General features: G+C 37.9%; 1 protein-coding gene across 6 annotated transcripts in view; it reads right to left on the bottom strand.

The window, feature by feature from the left end:
* DLGAP1 (DLG associated protein 1) overlaps nucleotides 1-27576 on the bottom strand; it is a 750273-nt gene that overhangs the window by 520524 nt on the left and 202173 nt on the right. The window lies entirely within an intron of this gene.

Consider the following 27576-nt stretch of genomic DNA (forward strand, 5'->3'; position numbering starts at 1 on the left):
ATCTTGTTACAGACGGTGACAGAACAAAATGTGCATAAATGCCCACACAGCAAAGTTAATAATACTCTATGCAGAGTCTATTTTTAGACTAATAGAACTAGTTTAGGCAAAGCAGATCTGTACTGAGAAAAGATCTTCAAATATTTGACATAATTCTGAATAAACATTTAGAGAAAAGTAACCTTTTCTTTTCTGACATTGGATCTAAAATAATTAAATGAATTAGAAGGCTGAGCCACTTTACAAAAACTTTCTAAATTTGCTTCTGCAGTTAAGTTTATAGAGCTGCATTAAGCACCAGAGCCAAAGCCTTGAAGAAAGAAAATCCACAGCCATCCTAGTAGTACCAAATGGCAGAACAATTGTTTACACTTGTTAATACGGAGACAAAGATCATTTGGGAGGAGATGAGATAACTAGGCCTCTACTGGTTAAAGCTGTATTAAAATGTACTGTTTCCAAAGCCAAGAATTCTCTCACCAGGCTTTTGGCCACTCATAATTTCACCTTACCCAGAAAAGACAAATCTCTCAGTGTGGAGGCAAGGTCATTATTCTGAGTTGATTCAATAAACTGGAATTATACAAGGCCCTTACAAATGTGTAATCTGAAATTACACATGACGCACTGATTTTGTTCACTGGTCGCATTTCTAGCTATCCACAGCCCCCTACCTTTTCTTTTTTTAATATAAAAGGGAAATTTCATGTGCTTTTTTTATTGCTTTTTTCCCCTAAACTTACTTTATATTGGGGTATAGCTGATTAACAATGTTGTTTCATGTGAATGGTGAAGGGATTTAGCCATGCATATACATGTATCCATTCTCCCCCCCAAACTCCCCTCCCATCTAGGCTGCCACATAACATTGAGCAGAGTTCCCCGTGCTATACAGTAAATCCTTGTTAGTTATCCATTTTAAATATAGCAGTGTGTACATGCCCATCCCAAATTCCCTAACTATCCCTTTCACCCACCGCCCCCCCCACCCCCCCGGCAAGCATTGCTTTTCTTACTTGTAATACAGAACTATAATTATAAATCCCATTGTGCTTCTATGCAAACTACCATGTGTTTCCAGCTTTAATAGAGGAACGCTTTCTTCCAAGAACCTTCCAAAAGCCATCTATATTTTGAGGACTGAATATACGTGACACAGTATCCAGCACCCAGACTCAAGAGATTCTTCCCTTCCCCCAGCAACCACCTGGGTCCTTTGATGTTCTGGGAAGGAACGTACATCAGATCACTTAATACAGTTTATTTGAATGATCTGCACAGATTCCTGCCTTCCTATTAGACTATGTACTTCCTTAGTCATCCTTACGCTTTTCATCTTTTCATTCCCAGGCTCTGGACAGTGCCCCTTAGATACTGTGATCTCAATGTTTAACGCATATATAAGACACAAGCTCTAACTGCACTTCCAAGATATGTACCAAACAAGTATTTGTTTTTAAAGTTTTAATTTTCTCTTTAAAATATTTTACTTGATATATTAGATGGAAATTTTAGATGATGAAGTATTAAAAACTAAAGCCAGTTTTGAGAAAACCACTTTTGAATTCTTAGCACATTAATACTGCACATATATTATACCACATATAATATATACTCATACCATACATATAATTTATTATACATATACACAGAATGCACAGAGACATATGACTCATTTAGTGTGAATATTATCATCCATTTTCTGTATTATTGGTGTGAGATTTGGCCTATTCCTATACAAAATCATTTTACTAAAAGCATGACTGCAAAAGACTAATCTTTTGAAATAAATACATTATTTTAAAAATTCAATCAGCAATTCAACTGAGTCTGTTTTAAAATAAATTGTATAACTAGAATTTATACCTAAAGAGCAGTGGTATCTGATTATCTTTCCCTCTTTGTTTTGACTGATCAGATAATTCTAGTAACTTTTCAAAAATTTAAGTTATGGGGACTTTCCTGGTGGTCCAGTGGCCCAGACTACACATTCCCAAAGCAGGGCACCCAGTTCGATCCCTGATCCGGGAACTAGACCCTGCATGATGCAACTAAGATCCTGCATGTTGCAACTAAAGATCTCATGTGCAGCCAAATAAATAAACAAACATCTTTTTTTTCTAATCGTGTAATGCATTTTTCTGTTGCTTGCTTATATTGTTTTCATCTGAAAAACTGGTCAGTACTTTCTTTCTGTCCCTATTATTATTCACTTTAAAATGCAGTCACTTATTCAGTATCAAAACGTGTACTGAAAACCAACTATTCTCTAAGTATTAGTTTCCAAGTAGATTCGTTCACTTAAGTTACCTCAGATTCTCTCTGCAACAGAGCAAAATGGCATTTAAAGTCCCTGACAGATTAAATCAAATAAACAGACCTTTTAATCACTGAGATTCTTTTGCAGAAATAATATCTTTGCAGGTACTATTTTTGAATGATGTTGTCAGTGGTTTATTATTTCACATTTAGTCATATTAAGTTCATCTGTCTCAGGGCAAAGACTCAATAATTATGAACTATGACTTTTTTTCAGGTTCTTTTCTAATTTGTAGAGGAACAAATATTATAAATATCCAAGAATCACAACACCAGAAGTAAAAACTATCATCTCTGTGCAATGAATGCTCTGAAACTAGGGCCTTGTCATCAATGACTATGTTATTATAAAAATTATGAAAGAAATTGTTTCTTGCTAATACATAATTATTGGTGACTTCCTTGGTGGCTCAGACAGTAACGAAATCTGCCTGCAGTGCAGGAGACCTGGGTTTAATCCCTGGGTTGGGAAGATCCCCAGGAGAAGGGAATGGCAACCCACTCCATATTCTTGCCTGGAGAATTCCATGGATAGGCCATAGGGTTGCAAAGAGTCAGACATTCCTGAGCAACTATCACTTTCAATTCATAATTGTTACTGATATAGGTCTTATTTTTATTTTATTAAGACCTTCCCAGATGCTGCAACTTATGTTTTTGTTTTGATGACCAGAGAATACTATTGGCATTTTAAAATATGGCAGTTTATAAATGAGGTACCAATAAATAAATAAATGAGGTACCACCTCACGCTGGTCAGAATGGCCCTCATTAAAGAGTTGACAATTAGCAAATGTTTCAGAGGCTGTTGAGAAAAGAAAACCTTCCTGCTATTAGTGGGAATGTAAATTGGTGCAGTCACTATGGAAAACAATATGAAGTTTCAAAAAAAAATAAAATAAAATAAAACGGTTCCCATATGATCCAACAATACCACTCTTAGGCATATATACAGACAAAACTATAACTCAAAAAGATATATGCACCCCTAGGTTCACAGAAGCATTATTTATAGTAGCCAAGACGTGGAAACAACCTACATATCCATTGACAAATAAATGGATAAAGAAGATGTGGTGTACACACACACATACACACACACACTGTAGAATGTTAGTCACAAAAAAGGAATGAAATGATGGCATTTGCTGCAACAGGGATGAAAATAGAGGTTATCATACTAAGTGAAGTCATACAGAGAAAGAAAAATATCATATGATATTACTTATACGTGGAATCTAAACTATGACACAAATGAACGTATCACAAAACAGAAATAGACTCACAGATATGGAGAATGGACTTGTGATTGCCAAGGAAGAGGCAGGTGGGGAGAGGGATGGACTGGGAGACTGGGATTAGCAGATGCAAACTATTACATATAGAATAGATAAACAACAAGGTCCTATTGTAGAGCATATATTCAACATCTTGTGATAAACCATAACAGAAAGAACATGAAAAATAATATATATATGTAAGCATAACTGAACCACTTTTCTGTACAGCAGAAAATAATAAAACATTATAAATCAACTATACGTCAATAAACAAAAAAAATCGTGGTAGTTTACTAGCTTTAACAAAATGATATCATATTTAGGTTGAAAAATTTTAACTTCCATATCAGGTCACCTACAAGATAGACATTGAAAACTATAAAACTTTAACACAAGATATCAAAGAAGATCTAAATAAAGCACAAAAAACATAGTATTATCAAGGTGTCAGTTTTCACCTAACTTGGTCTATAGGTTCAACAGAATCTTAACCAAAACTTTATTTTATGGATACTGACAAACTGGTTCTAAAGTGTATACGCAAAAGCTAAGACCCAGAAGAGCCAACATAATGTTCGATGAGAAAAACAAAACTGAAAGAGTGAGTCTACCTGACTCTAGGATTTACAAAGGAACCATAGTGATTAAAACAGTGCAAGATATGTGAAAGATTAGACAGAAAGATTAGATCAACAGAACAGATTAGAGAACCCAGAAACAGACCAACACAAAAACAGTCAACTGATCTTTGACAAAGAGCAAAGGCAATTCAATGAAAAAATGACAGACTTTGCAACAAATGGTACTGGGACAACGAGACATCAACATGCAAAAAAAAAAAAAAAACAACAACAAGGAAACTAGACCTTATAATGTAACAGGAACTCTCATCACTGCTCACAGGAATGCAAAAATGCCGCAGCCGCTATGCAACACCAGCTAGAAATTTCTTACAAAGCTTAACATAAGCTTAGAATACAAGCCAGCAAGGGCACTCCCGGGTATTTATTCAAAGTAGTTGAAAACTTATGTCCTCATAAAAACTTGCACACAAATATTTATAGCAGCTTTATTCACAACTGCCTAAACTGGAAGCAACCAAGATGTTTTTAATAGATGAATGGGTAAACAAATTATGGTGCATTTATGTAATGGAATATCACTCAGCAATATAAGAAATGAGCTATCAAGCTATAGAAAAAGACATTGAGGACCTTACCTATTGCTGAGTGAAAGAAGCCAGTCTTCAAAACCAACTATGGTTCTAATTATTTGCCATTCTGGAAAAGGGAAAACTATGGAAATAATCGAACGAGTCCCGGTTGCCAGGGACTCAAAGGGTCAGGAGGTGGAGGTAAAGAGCAGAAACACAAATAGATTTTTAGGGCAATGAAACTACAGTGTATGATACTGTAATGGTGGATGTATGATATTTTATACTTGTTACAACTCATAAGATGTACAATACAAAGAGTGAGCCCTAACATGAACTATGGAATTTAGTTAATATGTAAATATTGGCTTGTCAATTGTGAAAAAATGTAACACACTAACACAAGATGCTAATAATTATATCAACTATATGAAGAAGGAAGCAGGGTATGTGGGAACTTTCTGAATAATTTTTTTTGTAAATGTGAAAGTGCTTCCAGAAAATAAAATCTATAAAAAAGTAAATACTGTTTCCTGCTTCATATGTAATGAATTTTCAGTGAAACCTTGCCTCCAGATTTGGAGGGAAGAAGAAAGTAAGTTCATATAAGTTCAAAGGGCTGAGATTTTCTTCTCATCCAGTAAAGCAAAGTGTTAGTCACTCAGTCATATCTGACTCTTTGTGATTCTATGAACTGTAGCCCTCCAGGATCCTCTGTCCGTGGGATTCTCCAGGTAAGAATACTGGAGTGGAAAAAAAAAAAAAAAGAATACTGGAGTGGTAGCCATTTCCTACTCCAGGGGATCTTCCCCACCCAGGGACTGAACTCAAGTCTCCTGCATTGGCAGGTGGGTTCTTTGCCATCTGAGCCCTCAGAGCCGCCAGGTAAGTGGAGTTAATCTGTTTTCTGAAATAATATGCAGTAATTCTTGGAACAGAGAAATTTTATTTGTGAACACTTTCACTTAAAATATTTCAAAGTATAGTAACCTCATATGTGTGATATATATCAAATAAGAAACTAATGACATGAATCTTTTTTTATTAATCTCTAATTTAGAAAGAAAAATTATCTAGAAAGTATGTATTTTATATATATCCTCATCAAGTTATCACAAGTTACAAATTTTCCTTCATGAAGGTGTATTTAAAATTGATGTTTTTTTCCTTTAAAAAACCATTTTGTTATATTTAGCACATCAAAATACATTTCCATAATGACAGATCAGATGACATTTTCCTACAGTCTTACATTTATTTCTATCTTTTAGGACTGCATCATGAATTTTTGATTACTCTATGAGATGGGATAAACCAAGCATATTTCTCCATGTTTTTTTTTTTTTCAACTCAACAATCCATACTAAAGAAACCTTTGTATGAATTTTACTCTAAATAAAGCCTGACTGCTACATGATGAAAACCACAGTGCCTGCGTGTGGTAAGTCGCTTCAGTTGTATCCGACTCTTGGCAACCCTATGGATCGTAGCCCACCAGGCTCTTTTGTCCATGGGACTCTCCAGGCAAGAATACTGGAGTGGGTTGCCATGCTCTTCTCCAGGGGATCTTCCCAATCCAGGGATTGAACCCTAATGTCCTGTGGCTCCTGTTTTGCAGACATATTCTTTATTGTTGGGCCACCAGGGAAGTCCTATTCCAGAGGAGGTTAGGATACCGTTTTATAGTCTCTGCTTCCTCTGGAGCACTTGTCCAAAAGTAAGGATGCAGTGATATGTAGAATTTATCTTTTCCAATGGAAAGTAAGTTCCATGGGTGCACAAGATGTGCATTTATCCTTCAAATCCAGCCCAGGGCCCAGTACCTATATGTCCAAACATATTTCTTGAATGACTCACTCATCAAGAGCAACAAAAAGTAACACAAGAATTCACTGTAAAGATATGATAGAAAGACAGGGATAATCAAATTTAGATAACATAATTAACTAAATGGGGAAAGAATCAATAATACATTTACTTCGGGACACCATGTTTTCCCTGACCACCAAAAAACTCTTTTATATAAAATTTCCTAAGGGTAAGGGAACATGATTCAATTTGTCACAATCAAACATGATCCTCAGAAAAACATTAAAAATACCCCCCAAAATTCTGGGGTGAATGTGTATTCTATTCCAAAGTGCACGATGAGTCCAGTGACTGAGTAAAAGAAAGCTGAGTGAATAAAACAATCATGGATTGTGTAAGTCTATCTTTCAAAGGATGGGGATATTCGAAGCATGTGATTTGATAATGTCTGTAACTTAGTCTTCTCCCCAGAAGAACCAGTCCTTAGAAGTGGTATTGGAATAAAAGGAAGTAATCTAATTCTTAAAAGCAGAAGCTATCACGGGAACATACTGTGATTTTTTTTAAAAATTATATTTATATAGTTTATTTTTATTTATATATATATAATATATAATATATATTATTATATATTACATATATAAATTATTTATATTTATATATATAATTTTTAAATTTAAATATTTTAAATTTAAAATATATTATTTATATTTATATAATTATATATATATATAAATAATTTTTTAAATTATACCGTGATAATTTACCCTGAAACCTCAACTAGTCTGAACTCTGCTGTCTGCACTGCTCTTTCAGGCATCCTATTAGAAGGATGAAACAGGAATAGACTTGGTGAAGGTAGAATCTGTTGATCCGTTTCTATTTCTCTGATGTGTAACAATATTATGTTCCTCTGAGAAGAAGAAACATTGAAGCCAAGAGGAGGGGGCCAAGAAAAAACACAGAGAAAGCAAAATCCAGGCAAAGGGAAGAGTGACTGTTTCCGTAATGGAAATTACATAGTGGGAATCAAAGTTAACCAGGGTGGCTGCTGCAGATGGAGGGATAACGTGGAAGCTGTGGGCAGATCAAGTCACAGGTTTTAGAGGCTTAAGAGGAATTCAGGTTATAGTTTGGGTAAAGAGTTGACACGAATTGCTGTCAAATTGCAGGTGAGAAAGGAGGTGAAGAGAGGAAACAACTGCTGATTGAAGAAAGGCAGGCACTGATGGCCCAGATCCCAGGACCAGACATCTTACTCCACTCACACTGGAAGCGTGATGGAAAACTACACAGGATGGTAAATTTTCGTGTCTCTCCTTGTGGATGTTCCCTTTCCATTTCTGATGCGATGTATCCTGTTTGCAGGCTGCTCAGGCAGCCATGGAACAGAACCGGAAACCAGGGCCATCACAGACCCCCTCAGAGGAGAGGTATGAGGAGCTGACTATCCCCACGCCCCCTGAGATGACAACGTGGCTCTTCTGAAACAGGCTGCAGCGAAAAGGCTGAGCTGGACACAGGCCTGGCTTGGGTTTCACAACTGGGAAACAGCCAGTGCTGTGGCAAGAATCCATTTTTTATCTCATTTTTTAATGTGCTTTCTTTATATTTTCCAAATTATGCATACATTAGTGAAACTAGGTCAAACGAAATCATCAGCTAAATAGAGTTTATCAATTCACCTTTGCAATTTGTCTTACGCCAATCTAAATGCTCAGGGAAGGCCTGTAGTTGTACTAAAGTGGAGCCAATATCACGACTTTGTGAAATGGCCTCAAACCCACAGCTTTATGGAAAAAAAAGTCAGGCCTTGGACTGACACCAATTTAATCCTGGAATCTATGAAAAATTAATTTAACAACAAATCAAATGAAGCAGCTTTGTGGTTTTTCATTTAAAAAAAGACATGATTTTAGCAATGACTATATATTGTAGGATTTTATAAATGGATGTTTTGATGATGCTTAGAGAAAAAACATGTGTCTTGTTATGTGTTTTATAAATATTGGTTAAATCAAATAATGAATGAGTGTGAGACAGAAAATTAAGAGAAATAAAGCCAAAAGCCAGAGCTTTGAATATTCTTCTCTACATTGGCTTCTTGATTTAAAAAAAAAAAAAAAGAAATTAAGATTTTTTTTCGGATTTGGACCATTTAAAAAAAAATCTTTATTGAATTTGTTACAATGTTACTTCTGTTTTATGGTGGGTTGTTTTGTTTGTTTGTTTTTTGGCTTTTTGGCCACAAAACATGTGGAATCTTAGCTCCCCAGCCAGGGATCGAACATGCACCCTCTGCACTAAAAGGTGAAGTCTGAACCCCTGAACCACCAGGGAAGTCCCTCCTTGACTTTTCTGTTTTTGAGTATATTTTTGAAATCAAGATGAATTAAAAAACACCCCCAGAAATAGAGGATTGTCAATGGCTCAGATTCTAAAGCTCAAGGGAAAAACTGGAAGTTTAACTGAATAGCTTAGGTACAGAAAAGATTAACTTCCAGAAGTTGTTATTTTAAAGATTTTTCTTGGTTTCTCTTTTTCTAATGTTGAAACTAAAGTTGAAATTTTGAAATGGTTTGTAAGGTTGTTGAAAGATACAGCAATAAAAGGATTAACATGCATATATATCCTTCAAGCTTTAAATCACTAGCTTAGCTACTGGTGAAAAATCTCATCAAGTTTTAATAATAAATTCAAGGCTAAAGATACACTGAAATTGTTTAGAACACCAAGAAAGACTTTATGTTAATAATTATATGTATGCGTTTAAGACAGGTCCTAATGTTTCACTTAATATTTTATAGATTTATAAATTATTTTTGAGTCAAAACCTAGTAAGAACTCTACCTATATAGTTATTAATTCTGCCTTTATATTTTAAAAAATGTTAGTATATTATGTCAGTTTTGAAATGTAGGGATACTTTCTATTATTTAATAGAGTTTATAAGGATTTGTCACTTACAGTAACAAAGCTCATTTGAAGGAAAAAAATAATTGAAATTGTTGTCACTAATGGCTACATTTTCAGAAAAGCAGGAATACAGAATACAGTAAAGTAGAAAATTTTATCATAGACAGTCCAAAGGCACTTGAAGACTACTACATTAAGCCATTTCCATTCAAGATTCACGAGACATACATTATAAGAGATTATAAAAATCCCTATCAGCTTGATAGGACTTGCAATTAATTAAACACAGAGAATAAGAGGGAGCATGAAGTTACAGAAGATCCCAATGTTTCCAGCCTGGATTACTGATATGACAGTAATGTTTCACATGAGATACAAAACAGAGGAGGGGCAGGGAGAAGAGGGATGATGACTCCACTCATACAGAGTTCAAGAGGTCAGCAGAATATATATAGGACCACTCCAGTGTTCTTGCCTGGAGAATCCCAAGGATGGAGGAGCCTGGTGGGCTGCCGTCTATGGGGTTGCACAGGGTCAGACACGACTGAAGCGACTTAGCAGCAGCAGCAGGATTTCTAGAGGAGAAGGCAATGGCACCCCACTCCAGTACTCTTACCTGGAAAATCCCATGGTCGGAGAAGCCTGGTGGGCTGCAGTCCATGGGGTCGCTAGGAGTTGGACATGACTGAGCGACTTCACTTTCACTTTTCACTTTTCACTTTCATGTATTGGAGAAGGAAATGGAAACCCACTCCAGTGTTCTTGCCTGGAGGATCCCAGGGACAGGGGAGCCTGGTGGTCTGCCGTCTATGGGGTCGCACAGAGTCAGACACGACTGAAGCGACTTAGCAGCAGCAGGATTTCTAGAAGTTAGGATGCAAAGACTTGAAAACTATTTACATTCAGGAGTCAGCTGAAACTCTCGAGTACCGGAGATGAAGTAGGGAGAATACACTGACTGAGATGGGTAGGAAGATAGCGCTGCTTGCCCAGAGCCCCACAGCTGCTTCACTATGTGGGAAACTGAAGTTTTGTGGAGAAAGACACTGACGCAGATTCTTGGACTCCTAAGAGAGGGTTGTGATCTATCTGAGATACACCCTACATCTGGAGACAAGACCAGAACCCAAGGGCATCTCAAATCTGGCTTTTATCAATAAAAGCAATCAACCTCTGTCTCCATAAATGCCCTGACGTTTGCTTCTTTTCCAATACTAAAACAATTAGTGTGCCCCACTAGACTACAGTAGAGATCAAAGAACGTATATGAATAATGCATATTTAAATAACACATCAGACAGATGTCACTCTTTCCAATCTTTTAAAAACATACTTGGATTGTCACTGATGGTACTATAAAAACTCTAACCTCAAAAGTGAAGTGCCTCAAATTTCATAGGATAAAAGAGTTTTACTCATTGCTAGGGATGTCAGCAAACTGCTCGACTCTGAAGTGACGATGTTTTTGTAAAAGGCTCCAAATTTGTAATTAAAAAAAAAAATTACCTCTTTAACAGAACCACCTGACTTAGGGCAGGATATTTACCGTGTTTGGCCTCAAGCTACAATTCACCTTTCTCCCTGAACTCTTTATACATATCAAATGCTTTGTTACATACTGAAGTTTCTCAAGGATATACTTAAAACCAATTAAGAGACAGTTAGTGTTATCCCCAGAACAAAGGCATCCTCACTTACCGCACTGGAGTGATGGAGTAACAGGCAAACAACACAGTATCTTGGATGGGGCTCAAGAAAAGCAAGCATCGTGGTCAGAGGAGGAACTGGAAACTAAAAGGGAGGGGGTTGCCAAGAGGCAGTCTCCACCCCCACTTGCTCCTCATTTCCAACACATGTGGGCAGAGCTCTGAACAAGGGGCCCCACTTTGCACCTGCCCTGTTCTTATTGGCAGTAAATGGTGATGGGGGTATTTATTAGTGGAAACCAATGCAAAAGCAATTCAAGCCCATGGACAAAGTGCTCAGGGAACAGCATAGAAGCTCTGATTTCCCCTTAAGGAGATCTGGCCTCCTGCCTGCCCTAGAGGCTCACATTTCTGGCTTCTTTTGCTAGCATTCAGACATCTATTCCAGAGTAGGGTAAAGAACGAGTGACTGTCAGCAAGTTAGAATCATGTTTTCATCCATGTTAATGCATTTTAGAAACACTTTAATGTCTATGAAATAGGATGCTTCTTAAAACCAGTGGCATGTCCCAGTTTAAACTTTTTCTTCCCCCCTGAGTCACAGGGTATCTATGGTGTGATTTACACCTGGAATAAGATGTGGCAAATTAAGATAATTAGATAACATATTATAAACTTTCTAATAAGATTAGAAAATAAGATAATTCCTGGGTGGTGCTAGTCAAGAACCCGCTCGCCAATGCAGGAGATATAAGAGATGTGGGCTCGATCCCTGGGTCAGGAAGATACCCTGGAGAAGAGAATGACAACCAACTATTGTGTTCTTGCCTGGGAAATAACCTGGACAGAGGAGCCTGGCAGGCTATAGTCCATGGGGTTGAAAAAAGCAGGACACGACTGAGTTTCACTTTTTTTTTTTTTTTTTCATTGTATGTATAGACAGTTTTCTACCTTGTGTCTTTACAAGTATTTACTTGTATTTACAAGTATTTTACTTAGTTTTTTTTTTAGTATTTAACTATTTACTAAGTAAATACTTATAAGTTTTTACTTAGTGGTATGCAGACTGTTATATGTCACCTTTAAGGGCTGCTCAATAGTTTCTTAAATGAATACTGTACCTTACATGTAATTTTCCCTATCGTTTTCTAGAAGCTATTGGATTGGTCAGAAAGTTCATTTGGGTTTTTCCGTAAGATCAGAAAACCCAAACGAACTTTTGGGAAACCCAATGTAACATTCATGTATTTTGAAATATTTAGACAGAATTTAAGAAACAAGATTTAGGATGTCAATGGGTGCTCATTTTATTATAACTTTTGTATAACAAATATACTTGTATCTGTGTACTATTTATAATAGTGCAGATATTATATGGACTCTAGTTAGCAAAGTTGATTGGTTTCACTTTAATTGTGAGCTTTTTTTAATGGATGAGAAATTAAGCCTAACTTCATTTCTTAATTAAACGTTGAGAACTTTCACAGGTTTTCTGTTTATCAGTTGTCTCTGTTTTGAGTTACTTAGTTTTCTCATTCAAATTGTTATAGTATTTTTGCATAAATATTAAACATTTCAAAGGGGTCAGATTTGTCTTAGGGGAATTCTTTAGGAATAGGTAGAATCTAGTTCCTTTTTTAAGATCTTTAATGTAGAAGTGATTATCAATTAATCAGCTAAAATATACATTGGTTTTGCCACGGATTTTAAAGGCTTCTACTTTGATGCACGTTAAAACTCTCAGGTCTCATGTAATTTTTTTTTTTTTTTTTTAAAGCATATTTATTAGTAATTTATTATTTTTTTTTTTTAATTTTTTTATTAGTTGGAGGCTAATTACTTCACAACATTTCAGTGGGTTTTGTCATACATTGATATGAATCAGCCATAGATTTACACTTATTCCCCATCCCGATCCCCCCTCCCACCTCCCTCTTCACCCGACTCCTCTGGGTCTTCCCAGTGCACCAGGCCCGAGCACTTGTCTCATGCATCCCACCTGGGCTGGTGATCTGTTTCACCATAGATAGTATACATGCTGTTCTTTTGAAACATCCCACCCTCACATTCTCCCACAGAGTTCAAAAGTCTGTTCTGTATTTCTGTGTCTCTTTTTCTGTTTTGCATATAGGGTTATCATTACCATCTTTCTAAATTCCATATATATGTGTTAGTATGCTGTAATGTTCTTTATCTTTCTGGCTTACTTCACTCTGTATAATGGGCTCCAATTTCATCCATCTCATTAGGACTGATTCAAATGAATTCTTTTTGACAGCTGAGTAATATTCCATGGTGTATATGTACCACAGCTTCCTTATCCATTCATCTGCTGATGGGCATCTAGGTTGCTTCCATGTCCTGGCTATTATAAACAGTGCTGCGATGAACATTGAGGTGCACGTGTCTCTTTCAGATCTGGTTTCCTCAGTGTGTATGCCCAAAAGTGGGATTGCTGGGTCATATGGCAGTTCTATTTCCAGTTTTTTAAGGAATCTCCACACTGTTTTCCATAGTGGCTGTACTAGTTTGCATTCCCACCAACAGTGTAAGAGGGTTCCCTTTTCTCCACACCCTCTCCAGCATTTATTGCTTGTAGTCTTTTGGATAGCAGCCATCCTGACTGGCGTGTAATGGTACCTCATTGTGGTTTTGATTTGCATTTCTCTAATAATGAGTGATGTTGAGCACCTTTTCATGTGTTTGTTAGCCATCTGTATGTCTTCTTTGGAGAAATGTCTGTTTAGTTCTTTGGCCCATTTTTTGATTGGGTCATTTATTTTTCTGGAATTGAGCTTCAGGAGTTGCTTGTATATTTTTGAGATTAATCCTTTGTCTGTTTCTTCATTTGCTATTATTTTCTCCCAATCTGAGGGCTGTCTTTTCACCTTGCTTACCGTGTTCATGGATTGGAAGAATCAATATTGTCAAAATGGCTATTCTACCCAAAGCAGTCTATAGATTCAATGCAATCCCTATCAAGCTACCAACGGTATTTTTCACAGAACTAGACCAAAGAATTTCACAATTTGTATGGAGATACAAAAAACCTCGAATAGCCAAAATAATCTTGAGAAAGAAGAATGGAACTGGAGGAATCAACCTGCCTGACTTCAGACTCTACTACAAAGCCACAGTCATCAAGACAGTATGGTACTGGCACAAAGACAGAAATATAGATCAATGGAACAGAATAGAAAGCCCAGAGATAAATCCACGAACCTATGGACACCTTATCTTTGACAAAGGAGGCAAGGATATACAATGGAAAAAAGACAACCTCTTTAACAAGTGGTGCTGGGAAAACTGGTCAACCACTTGTAAAAGAATGAAACTAGAACACTTTCTAACACCATACACAAAAATAAACTCAAAATGGATTAAAGATCTAAATGTAAGACCAGAAACTATAAAACTCCTAGAGGAGAACATAGGCAAAACACTCTCTGACATAAATCACAGCAAGATCCTCTATGACCCACCTCCCAGAATATTGGAAATAAAAGCAAAACTAAACAAATGGGATCTAATGAAACTTAAAAGCTTTTGCACTACAAAGGAAACTATAAGTAAGGTCTCATGTAATTTAATGAGAATATTTTCATCATTCACGGTGCCCAGAAAATAACCCTATCGTTCCTCTCTTCTTCCTGTTCTGCCTCCCCAACACAAAAGATGAGTCTCTGTCTAAATTAAGGCTGTGTGTAAGGCTCTTGAGAATGCACTGGTGACTAATTGTACATGATACTCTTCTTAAAGAAGTTCACAGGCCAGTGAGGATGCAGAAATATACGCATCTAATTACCACATATCCTGGTACCAGTGAAACACACATGTCTACACAGGGTGCTTTGGAGCAGAAAACAAGGTGCTTTCACAGAATCGGAGGAGGTCAGAAAGGAGTAAAAGAGGAGGAAGCTGGGTTAACATTTAAATTCTTCCTCAGCATTCATTCTTGATAACATTCCCACAAAATCAAGAGACTTAAGATTACTACCATTTCCAGACTTAAGTCAGTCCAGAAATGGTTCCTAATTTCAAATCTGGTTGACTATAGAACTCTTCACAATAAAAATAGGAAGTAACAGAAATCCAGTCATTATGTATTCATTTTCTATAATATTCAACTCTGCTTAATAGCCATAATTCTTTCAACTGTCTGTACAAAATAGTGTCAATGAAACTAGAATAGCCTAAATAGGTACAAAGGAATGAACAGAGTCTTTTAAATCATCATTTATTTTAAATGGTAATAACAGCATCCTCAGAAACATAGCAGATTGCTTTGCTTTCCATAAAATCAGGACAAGAAGAATGCTATTCTCTTCACCCTCCAGTGAGCTCAAAAGGTGGTAATGTTGCCAAGATAATTCAATGAGCAAGAAGTCATTCTCCCAGGAAATTTTGAAAATATCATTAATTCACTTTGAGTTTTTACAATGATTATAAAACATTTATAAGACTGGCTGTATCTAGCAGTTTTAATTGACAGGATTTTTTTTTCCTCTACTGCAGTGCATCACTTTAAAAATATCCTCCCCTCCACTACCCACCTCCCCCACCCCCCATCAATTTCACAATGGAAAATCCAGGCAAAGTGTTTTATTCTTGCTTAACCTTGAAAGATATATGGTGTACTCAATGAAAAAAATCTATCATTTAATTAGCTTTTAGAGATTTGACATCAAGCAGGAACACTTCTGAAATACAGACAAAGGAAGAAGCAAAATAATTCAGTTTGGAACTGTAAAGGAAAATGTTAGATGTTCTATGAAGGTCAAAGTCAACTCATTCCCTTAAATTCCTCCAAAAGACTTCTATGCACAGAGTAGGCAGTGGTGATCACTGGGGTGCTGCTCTTCCCACTTTATTTTCATTGTTCCTTTTCATAATTCATTTCAAATTTAGCTTGAATCTTTTTTCCCTTGCAATATACTTAGTTATCTATCATAGGTAATAATTTTGAAACCGACTGTCTAATTGACTACTTAAGCAGAAAATTAAATTTGGATAACAGCTAAGGAAATAAATAACTGCCGTTCAGTAGTTGAATGCTTTATTAAGGGATATACATATTTTAATGGGAGCCCTGAAAAAAGAAGTCAATGGATGCCTGAGGAGATGGAAGAAGGTTTTCCAGGAGTCACATTTAAGCATTCTTTCAGGATTTATAGGTGCTCACAGAAGGTTAAGAGAAAGAATGTACCAGATAAAAACACACACAAATCAAGGCACACACAGAACGAGTCAGAACGTGAGGTCCTTTTGGAACTTTGAGGAGAAAAGAAACTGTGCAAGTCTACAGCATATGTACCAAATGGGTGAGATAGAGGAAAGCTGTGGGTAGTCCAGGAAGGATCTTACACACCATGCCAATAATTCTGGAGTCTATCCCTTCAACTTTCATTCTCCAATATGACAGCCACTGTCTACCTATGGTTCTTTAAATTTAAATTAAAATAAACCCAAGCAACATTTCAATTCCTCAGTTGCCCTAGCCACATTTCAAATGCTCAATCACAATGTGTAACTAGCGGCTACCATATTAGACAGAAGGATATAGAAGGTTTACCACTGAAAGTTCTATTGGACAGTGATGTCTTCAGTTCAGTTGCTCAGTCTTGTCCGACTCTTTGTGACCCCATGAACCGCAGCATGCCAGGCCTCCCTGTCCATCACCAACTCCCGAAGTTTACCCAGACTCACGGCCATTTACTCAGTGATGCCATCCAACCATCTCATCCTCTGCCATCCTCTTCTCCTCCTGCCCTCAATCCTTCCCAGCATCAGGGTCTTTTCAAATCAGTCAGTTCTTCGCATTAGGTGGCCAAAGTATTGGAGTTTCAGCTTCAACATCAGTCCCTCTAATGAACACCCAGGATGGATCTCCTTTAGGATGGACTGGTTGGATCTCCTTGCTGTACACAGGACTCTCAAGAGTCTTTTTCCAACACCACAGTTCAAAAGCATCAATTCCTCAGTGCTCAGCTTTCTTTATAGTCCAACTCTCACATCCAGACATGACTACTGGAAAAACCATAGCCTTGAGTAGACGGACCTTTGTTGACAAAGTAGTCTCTGCCTTTTAATATGCTGTCTATGTTGGTCATAATTTTCCTTCCAAGGAGTAAGTGTCTTAATTTCATGGCTGCAATCACCACCTGCAGTGATTTTGGAGACCCCAAAAATAAAGTCAGCCACTGTTTCCCCATCTATTTGCCATGAAGTGATGGAACTGGATGCCATGATCTTAGTTTTCTGAATGTTGAGCTTTAAGCCAACTCTCCTCTTTCACTTTCATCAAGAGGCCCTTTAGTTCTTCTTCAGTTTCTGCCATAAGGGTGGTGTCATCTGCATATCTGAGGTTATTGATATTCCTCCCCGCAATCTTGATTCCAGCCTGTGCTTCTTCCAGCCCAGCATTTCTCATGATGCATTCTGTACATAAGTTAAAAAAGCAGGGTGACAATATACAGCCTTGATGTACTCATTTTCCTATTTGGAGCAACAGTCTGTTGCTCCATGTCCAGTTCTAACTGTTGCTACCTGACCTGCATACAGGTTTCTCAAGAGGCAGGTCAGGTTGTCTGGTATTCCCATCTCTTTCATGTTCAAGCTGGTTTTAGAAAAGGCAGAGGCATGAGAGATCAAATTGCCAACATCCACTGGATCATAGAAAAAGCAAAAGAGTTCCAGAAAAACATCTATTTCTGCTTTATTGACTATGCCAAAGCCTTTGACTGTGTGGATCACAATAAACTGGAATATTCTGAAAGAGATGAGTGATTTCTTAGAAGAGGATAAAAGTGAAAGTGTTAGTCGCTTAGCAGTGTCTGATTCTTTGCAACCCCCATGGACTGTAGCTGCTGTCAATGGAATTCTCCAGGCCAGAATACTGGAGTGGGCAGCCATCCCCTTCTCCAAGGGATTTCCTCAACCTAGGGATCAAAAATCTCTACTGCACGGAGATTCTTTACAGTCAGAGCCACCAAGGAAGCCCAGAATAGGAGAAATCACATCCAACTGCTAATTTCAAAGCAAGAAATTGACCTGATTAAAACTTTGCTTGATTAAAAAAGGTAACTCATAGAGTGTGAATGATCAGCATAGAGGGTCAAGAGAAGGAAGTTGTGTATGACTGAAATCCAACTGTAGTTGTGGGAAAGTGGAGGGAAGTCACCTATTTCAGAAGATTTGGAGGGGCAGAACCAAGAGGACCATGCAGAGTTTTTAGTGAAGATGACTGGGAGGAAGGTGATGCCTCAACAGGAAGATGTCAGAGGAATGTAGTATGCTAGAGAGTAATGAGAGTTAATTTTTCGACCTATTGAGATGTAGATGCCTGGACCTTAGGGGGTTTGGGCCAATAGGTCTCAAAAGTACTATGGTACCCTTTAGCCTTTACAGTGGAATTGCTTTCCCAACGACCTATAACAAGCAATATCTGCCACTAAGATTTCCTGTACAGGCTGTCTCCACCTGCACTGCTGTGATAGGAAGTTCACATATAAATTGTGTGTTTGGAACAGAGAACCTAATTTTCATGGAAAAATATTACAAATTATAATTAAGTCTCCAAGCCAACGCAGACAAGCAAAGTTGAGACACAGTGTACCTGAAATACCATATATTTGCATGAAATCATAGAAAAGAGCATATGGAATCATAGCTTGTTTTCCTTTATGTTCATGGAAATACATTTTGCACCAATGCAAAAACAGTTTCCTCAGCTTGACTAATTGAATGCTGGGGTCTTAGTCACAGGTGGAGCTGGAAGCACATTTGGGCCTGTTTCCATTACACCAGTAACATAATACAGTACTGGCATTTAGGAGGAATGGGACAATAAGAGAAAACATGTTGATTGCCACAAACCTTAAACTCCAAATAACAAAGGTGGTCCCCTTGGGACCCAAGGACCAACTGGGTGGGGGTGTGAGACAGAGAAAGAGAGAGGGAGAAACAAGTAGGAAAGACAGAGAGAGAGAGAAGAAGGGAGGGAGGGATGATGAGAGTTGTGAGAACAGGCGTCCCCTCGGGTGGCAGGTAAAATGGTGGTTACCATAGGCAGAGAGGAGAAAGATCCCACAGACCACACAGCAGCTGTGGGTTGTGATTAAGATGCCCAGTAGTGGGAAGAGAAGAACAGCAATTCTCCTCAGGTGACAAAAATCTGAGGAAAGGAAAAAAAAAAAAAGCTGCCCCCCCCCCCCCCCATAAAACTACCATATGACCCAGCAAGCCCGCCACTGGGCATATACCCTAACCAGCCCAGGTGGGATGCATGAGACAAGTGCTCGGGCCTGGTGCACTGGGAAGACCCAGAGGAGTCGGGTGAAGAGGGAGGTGGGAGGGGGGATCGGGATGGGGAATAAGTGTAAATCTATGGCTGATTCATATCAAGGTATGACAAAACCCACTGAAATGTTGTGAAGTAATTAGCCTCCAACTAATAAAAAAATTAAAAAAAAAAAAAAAAAAAAGAAAATCATAACTCAAAAAAGATACATGTACCCCCGAGTTGACAGCAGCACAGCTTACAATAGCCGGGACATAGAAGCAACCTAAACGTCCATCTACAGATGAACGGGTAAAGAAGATGTGGTATGTATACACAATGGAATATTATTCAACCATAAATAGGAATGAAATTGGGTCAATTGCAGTGATATGGATGACCCTAGAGCCTGTTATACAGAGTCAAGTAAGTCAGAAAGAGAAAAACAAATATTGCATATCTAAGCATATATATGGAATTTGGGAAAATGGTATAGATGAACCAATTTTCAGGACAGGGATAGAGGGAGATGTAGAGAATGGACTCGTGGACACAGTGGAGGAGGAGAGGGTAGGATGATTTGAGAGAGCAGTACTGCCATATATACACTTGCGGCGGTGGTTTAGTCACTCAGTCATGTCCAAACTCTTTGCAACTCCATGGCATGTAGCCTGCCAGGTTTCTCTGTCCATGGGATTTCCCAAGAAAGAATACTGGTGAGGGTTGCCATTTCTTTCTCCAGGGGATCTTCCCAACCCAGGAATTGAACCCAGTCTTCTGCATTGCAGGCAGATTCTTTACGGACTGAGCCTCCAGCGAAGTCCCATATATACACTACAGTGTGTAAAATAGATAGCTAGTGGGAAGCTGCTATATAGCACAGAGGCTCAGCGCAGTGTGCTGTGATGACCTAGAGGGGTAGGAGGGAGGCTCCCAAGGGGGCAGACATATGTATATGCAGAGCTGATTCATGCTGTTGTATACCAGAGATGAACACAGCATTCTAAGGCTATTACATTCCAATTAAAAAATAAAAAACTCAAAAAAAACGATTAATGACTAGGAAATGTGAAGATGTAGAAACAAAGAACAGCTGTTGGCTAGGAAGCTGGTAACAATTTAGTCTATAAACAGCAGAATCACCAAGCTCCCAGTTCCCTGAAAGCCATGAAGAACTGACACACATTCCTAAGTCTTTTTTACAGGAAGCAGACTGCCACCAGAGGAAAACTGCTGACCACAGAACACAGACCCTAGACTGGTTGAAACTAGAGGCTGATGATCTTGAAACTTCATCTTGATGCCAATCAATCCAGATTGTCCACGAGCTGATCACACACTCAGCAGCCCCCTCCCTAACATTGCTTTCAAAACCTCTCCCCAGAAAGTCATCTAAGAATCTGGGTCTTTTCAACCTGAACTGCCCCTTCTCCTTGCTTGGTGCCCTGCAATCGACACTGCATTTTCCTTCACCACAGCCAGATGTCAGCAGACGGGCTTTACTGCACATGAAAGCGCAGACCTGACTTTGGTTCAGTAACAGGTGGAAGCAGAGTGTGCAAACACACATTTCTAATTTCAATGCCATCTGTGATAAATTCAGCATTGATTTATAGCATGCAATGAGTAGAGGAAAGCCCTATATACCTTCATACCCCTGAATCCACCTACTCTAATACAAATGCAAATCACGATCTCATAAATGTTGACCACTGGATGGCTAAGCTAGTTATTAATTTAGCCAGGAGACTGGAATTAATTAACCTTAGCAGTGAACTGCATTTTGACCTTGGTCTAATCAGGCCAATTTTCCACTCTGGAGAATATGATTAATTATCTGGTTCATTCAGGGAAGGAACCCCAACAGAACAAAACATACAAACACACACCAGAATTTTTACTTTGTTAGGATTATAATGCAATTATTGATAGTGTCTTTCCTTTGATAAGAAAATGCACAATAAAATAAACACTTTAGACTTATAAACAGTTAAGGAAAGGAAAGTTCAGGCTACTTTATAAGGAAAGCTGTGATTTATTTCACTCTAATATCAGATGCATTCTTTCCATTATCTTTATTTCATTGTATTTTGCACCAGCCACATTTTATGTAGACTTCTCAGGTGGTGCAGTAGTAAAGAAACCATCTGCCAATGCAGAAGATGGGGCTTCAGTCCCTAGGTTGGGAAGATTCTCTAGAGAAGGAAATGGCAACCCACTCCAGTGTTCTTGCCTGGAAGATTCCATGGAGAGAGGAACCTGGCAGGCTACAGTTCATAGGTCACAAAGACTGAGGTAACATGAGTGAGTGACTCAACACACACATACCATTTATGTAAGGTGCAAGATAATTCTGTGCTATTCATATCCTATTATATCTAATAGAGAATATGATAAACTCTTCTAAAATACTTAAAAATTATGCCATATATAAAAATTATTTTTGTTGTAGACTTTAACACCCATGATTTTTAAAAAACTTAAATGTTATGAAACACAAGGATATTATTTAGATGTACATCAACAGAGAGATCATGATGAAATATCTTAAAATAAAGCCTAGGTAGGACAAAACACTATTTTATGTAGCATTTATGCTGCTAACAATGACCTATGTCAATATTGAAAGAAAAATTCACACAACTTCTAGGACTGTCAAGAGAAAGTGTGAACATATGAACAGATGCTGAAAGGGATACACAGAGTCTCATTCTTCGTACATTCATAAGATCCAGGTTTCCAACAGCTACACTGTGTGCTTTTATTAAATTGACTGACCAAATAAGCCTGCAAAGTAAATACTCTTGGAAGTAAAGCCACCATTCTGCTACTTTGGTTAGTATTTCTGGTTCTACGTGGCAAGTAAAAGGCACATTTTCCTGCCCCGCCCCATCATTAAAACAGATTGGCTCACTTACTAGCCAAAAGTGACCAGGCTCAGCTTTAATCTAGAGCATCCTTTCTCTGCCAAGGACGTTGGCAGGTATTAAACACACAAATAATGGCTTGATATGTTTTTAAAAAAAGCTCTAATGCAGTTTCCACAGCAAAGGTAAAACATCACGTTGCTGGCAGGGCAGCCTCTCTGCAGGTCAGTGTAGCTTTTCTTCGCCAAGCATGTGAGTAGGAATTGGTTTTGGAAGGAGGAAGGACATTGGGAATTCACTGGACCGAGTCAGGTTTATACCAAAGAAGGAGAGCCAAAAAGGAATATGCCTGGAGCAACTTTAGAACATGCTGCTTCCTGCAAATTCACTGCCTCTTACCAACTGATGGTAAGTTAGCTGTGCTCTCTTTCTCTTTTCTTCCTTATTATCTTTTATCCATATTCACGAACTGTTTAAAGAGTATTTCAGATGCTTAGGAGAGACATGTGCATGTCATACACAAACATCTCTAGACACATTCACATTTATTTTGCTAAACATTAAAAAATGTATCATAGCTTAAAATACACTGAATAAAATTAATGAGTGTGCTGGTGTACCTTGCCTCTGTCATTGGAAGATTTGGTTTTTGAGACAAGTACAAAACACTTAAGAGGAGGTAACAGCTATCTGATTCTTCCAAATAGTGGGTTAAGGAATTGGATGAGTATTGATTTTCAATATTGATAGACTATAGCTGGAGCAGTTCAAGGTTTATAGAAAAATTCAACAGAAAGTATAGAAAGTCCCCTTCTCATCCTCCGTGGTTTCCCCTATAATTAACATCTCCCATTAGTATGGTCCATTTGTTACAACTGATGAACCAACACTGACGCGTTATTAATCGCCAACGTCTATAGCTTGCATTAAGGTTCATTCTTTATGTTGTACAGTCTATGGGTTTTCACAAATGTCTAACGACATGCATCCCCCATCACAGTATCACGCAGAATAGTTTCAGTGCCCTGTCTTACTCATTCCCTCTTCGCTCTCCAGGAATTTCTGGGAACCAGTGATCTTTTTACTATCCCCTTAGTTTTACCTTCTCCAGAGCATCATTTACAGTTGGCCTTTGAACCACATGGGTTTGAACTGCATTAGTTCAGTCGCTCAGTCATGTCCAACTCTTCACGATCCTATGAACTGCAGCACACCAGGCTTTCCTGTCCATCACTAACTCCTGGAGCTTGCTCAAACTCATGTCTATCTGAGTCGGGGATGCCATCCAACCATCTCAGCCTCTGTCATCCCCTTCTCTTCCTGCCCTCAATCTTTCCCAGCATCATGGGCTTTTCCAATGAGTCAGTTCTTCGCATCAAGTGGCCAAAGTATTGGAGCTTCAGCATCACTCCTTTCAGTGAATATTCAGGACTGATTTCCTTTAGGATTGACTAGTTGGATTTCCTGGCAGTTCAAGGGGCTCTCAAACACCACAGTTCAAAAGCATCAATTCTTCTCAGTGCTCAGCTTTCTTTATAGTCCAAATATCACATCCATACATGACTACTGGAAAAACCGTAGCCTTGACTAGATGGACCTTTGTTGGCAAAGTAATGTCTCTGCTTTTTAATATGCTGTCTAGGCTGGTCATAACTTTTCTTCCAAGGAGCAAGCGTCTTTTAATTTCACGGCTGCAATCACCATCTGCAGTGATTTTGGAGCCCAAGAAAATAAAGTCTGTCACTGTTTCCATTGTTTCCCCATCTATTTGCCACGAAGTGATGGGACCGGATGGCATGATCTTCATTTTCTGAATGTTGAATTTTAAGCCAGCTGTTTTACTCTCCTCTTTCACTTTCATCAAGAGGCTCTCTAGTTTCTCTTCGCTTTCTGCCACAAGGGTGGTGTCATCTGCATATCTGAGATTATTGATATTTCTCCCAGCAATCTTGATTCTAGCTTGTGTTTCATCCAGCCTGGCATTTCTCATGATGTACTCTTGATATAAGTTAAATAAGCAGGGTGACAATATAGAACCTTGATGTACTCCCTTCCCAATTTGGAACCAGTCCATTGTTCCATGTCTGATTCTAACTGTTGTTTCTTGACCTGCATATGGACTTCTCAGGAGGCAGGGAAGGTGGTCTGGTATTCCCATCTCTTTAAGAATTTTCCACAGTTTGTTGTAATCCATAGTCAAAGGCTTTAGCGTAGTCAATAAAGCAGATATTTTCTAGAACTCTCTTGCTTTTTTCAACAGCAGATCTTGAACTGCAAAGGTTGTCTAATAACCATGTTTTTTTCAAAAGTAAATACTACACCACTATACAACCTGCTATTGGGTGGATCCATGGATGTGGAACTGCAGATTCAGGGGGAAGAATCATATATATGAAGGACTAACTATAAGTTATACTCAGATTTTTGACTGTAAAGAAGGTCAGCAACCTTAACCCCTGCTTCATTCAAGGGCCAACTATAATTGAAATTATATAATATGTAACCTTTTCAAACTGGCTTCTTTTACTTAATAATATGCAATTAATGTTCCTCTATGTCTTCTCATGGCTTAATAGCTATTTTCAGTAGTGAATATTATTTTATTGCCTGGATATTCTATCATTTATTTATGCATTCACTACTCAAGGATATTTTGGTTGCTTCCAAGTTTTGGCAATTGTGAACAAAGCTGCTATAAACATCTGTGGGCACGTTTTTGTGTGGATGTTGGTTTTCTACTCATTTGGGTATATACTAAGGAGCCCAATTACTGGATCATATGCTAAAATATATATATTTTTTATTCAAAACTGCCCAATCACCTTTCAAGGTGGCTATACCATTTTGCATTCCTACTAGCAATAAATGTTGTTCATATTATTCCTCACCAGCAGTTGGTGTTGCCTGTGTTCTGAATTTTGGCCATTCTAAGATATAGTGGTAACTGTTGTTTTAATTTGCATTTCCCTAAGGGATGATGATGGGTTTCCATGGTGGCTCAGTGGAAGAACCCACCTGTAAATGCAGGAGATATGGATTCAATACCTGAGTCTGGGAAGATCCCATGGAGAAGGAAATGGCAACTCACTTCAATATTCTTGCCTGGAGAATTCCACGGACAGAGGAGCCTGGTGGGCTACAGTCTATGGGTCACAAAGAATCGGACACAACTTAGTGACTAAACAACAACAAAGCATGATACAAGACATGGAGCATCTTTTTATATGATTATTTGCCATTTGTATATATTCTTTCCTGCAGTATCTGTTCTAGTCGTTTGCTCATTTTTTAATTCAGATTGTGTGGGTTTTAAGAGTTCTTTGTATATTTTGTATATAACAGTCCTTTATTAGATATGTCTTTTGCAAATATTTTCCCTCAGTCTGTGGCTTTTCCTCTCTTGATAGTGTCTTCAACAGAGCAGATGTTTTTCATTTTAGTAAATCCCAACTTAATATTTTCTTTCATAGACGGTGCCTTTGGTACTGCATCTAAAAAATCATCATCAAACCCAAGGTCATCTAGCTTACTCTCTTGTTAATTTCTAGAAGTGTTAGAGTTTTGTGATTTACATTTTTCTCTACGATCCATTTTTTTGTGTGTGAAAAGTGTAAGGTCTGTATAGATTATTATTTTTGTATATGCATGTCCAATTGTTAAGATAGCACTTGTTGAAAAGTCAGTTCTGCCTCCACTGAATTGCCTTTTCTCGCTTGTAAAATGTCAGCTGATTATAAATGGATAAATCTATTTCTGGACTCTCTATTTTATTCCATTGATGTATTATTTCTATCCTTTTACCACCACTATACCATCTCACTTACTATAGCTTTATATTAAGTTTTGAGGTCAAGCAGTATTAATTTGTTAGTTCTCTGGCTTTGTTCTTTTTCTTTAGTATCATATTGGCTATTCTTGACCTTTTGCCTTTCCATGCATACTTTATAATCAGTTGGTAGATGGCCCCCAAAAAACTTGCTGGGAAAATTTATTTGGATTCTGTTAAATCATCTGACCAAATTAGGAAGGAATGAAATCTTAACCACAGAGACTCTGCCTATCCATGGACATGGGATACCCATCTATTTAGACCTTTGATTTCTTTCATCAGGGTTTATAGTTTTCCTCATACAGATTCTGAACATGCTTTTTGGATTTATATCTAAGTATTTTAAGTTTTCTGGTGCTAATTTAAATGCTACCGTATTTTAAGTTTCAAATTCCAACTGTTCATTGCTGGTATATTAAAAAGATGACCTTTGTATACTACTATTATATCTTGTAACCTTGATATAATTGCTTATTAGTTCCACTAGTGCTTTTGTCAATTCTTTGTGTGGTTTTCTGCATAGACAATCATGCCATCTGTGAAGAGACAGCTTTATTTCATCTTTCTCAATTTGTATGAGTTTTATTTCCTTTTCAGTCTTATTTCATTAGCAGGGACTTCCAGCACAGTGTTGAACAGGAGTGGTGGAGATTACTGGTTTGGTCTCAGTCTTAAGGATAAAAGCTTCTGGTTTCTCACCATTAAGTATAATGTTAGCTGTGGGGAGTCTGCAGAGGTTCTTTACCAAGTTGAAGAATTTCTCTATATTCCTAGCTTGCTGATAGTTTTCTTTATCATGAATGGGTGTTGGGTTTTGTCAGGTGCTTTTTCTGAAGATTAGATTTTTTTGTTCTCTATCTACAATTACTCCTCCTAGTTTCTTGGGGGAAAAGAACTATTCATTGAAAAGCATGATATTTTGGAAGGCCAGTATGTCTCTCTTCTTGTCACCAGAAGCTAAAGATAACCAGATCACTCTTTATTCATCAAAGCTGCTGTCACCAGCACACAGGCTCTCTCCTATGACAATGGATGTCTTCAGAACACAGTGGGTAAACCATCCAACATCATAGTCTCTTAATCCACCTACTTCCTCACATTCCAAAACTTGCCACCACCCTTAACTCCTCAAACCCCAAATGAATGACTGTAAGCCACTCACTTCCTACACCTCCTCTCTGAGTTTATATGTTGGATAACATCTACTGCTCCCTCATCATCATTCTCCAGTTTGATCTGCCTTCATCTCAGTGCATCAGATCTTTTGTATCTTGGCTGCACTCTTTTCAGCTAAGATTTCATGGGTCATAATTTCAATTACACTCTTGCCAAGAACTTAATATCCTTTGCCCTTCTTATTTCTTCACTTCCATCTGGCAAGACCCCAACTGGATGAATACAATTCAACTGCTTTATTCTGCCTGCACCTGAGCAAATACAGCAAGAGAAAAAAACAAGAGGGTAGATGATGACACTATA

Source organism: Cervus elaphus, chromosome 27, assembly GCF_910594005.1.
Source record: "Cervus elaphus chromosome 27, mCerEla1.1, whole genome shotgun sequence".
Taxonomy (NCBI): domain Eukaryota; kingdom Metazoa; phylum Chordata; class Mammalia; order Artiodactyla; family Cervidae; genus Cervus; species Cervus elaphus.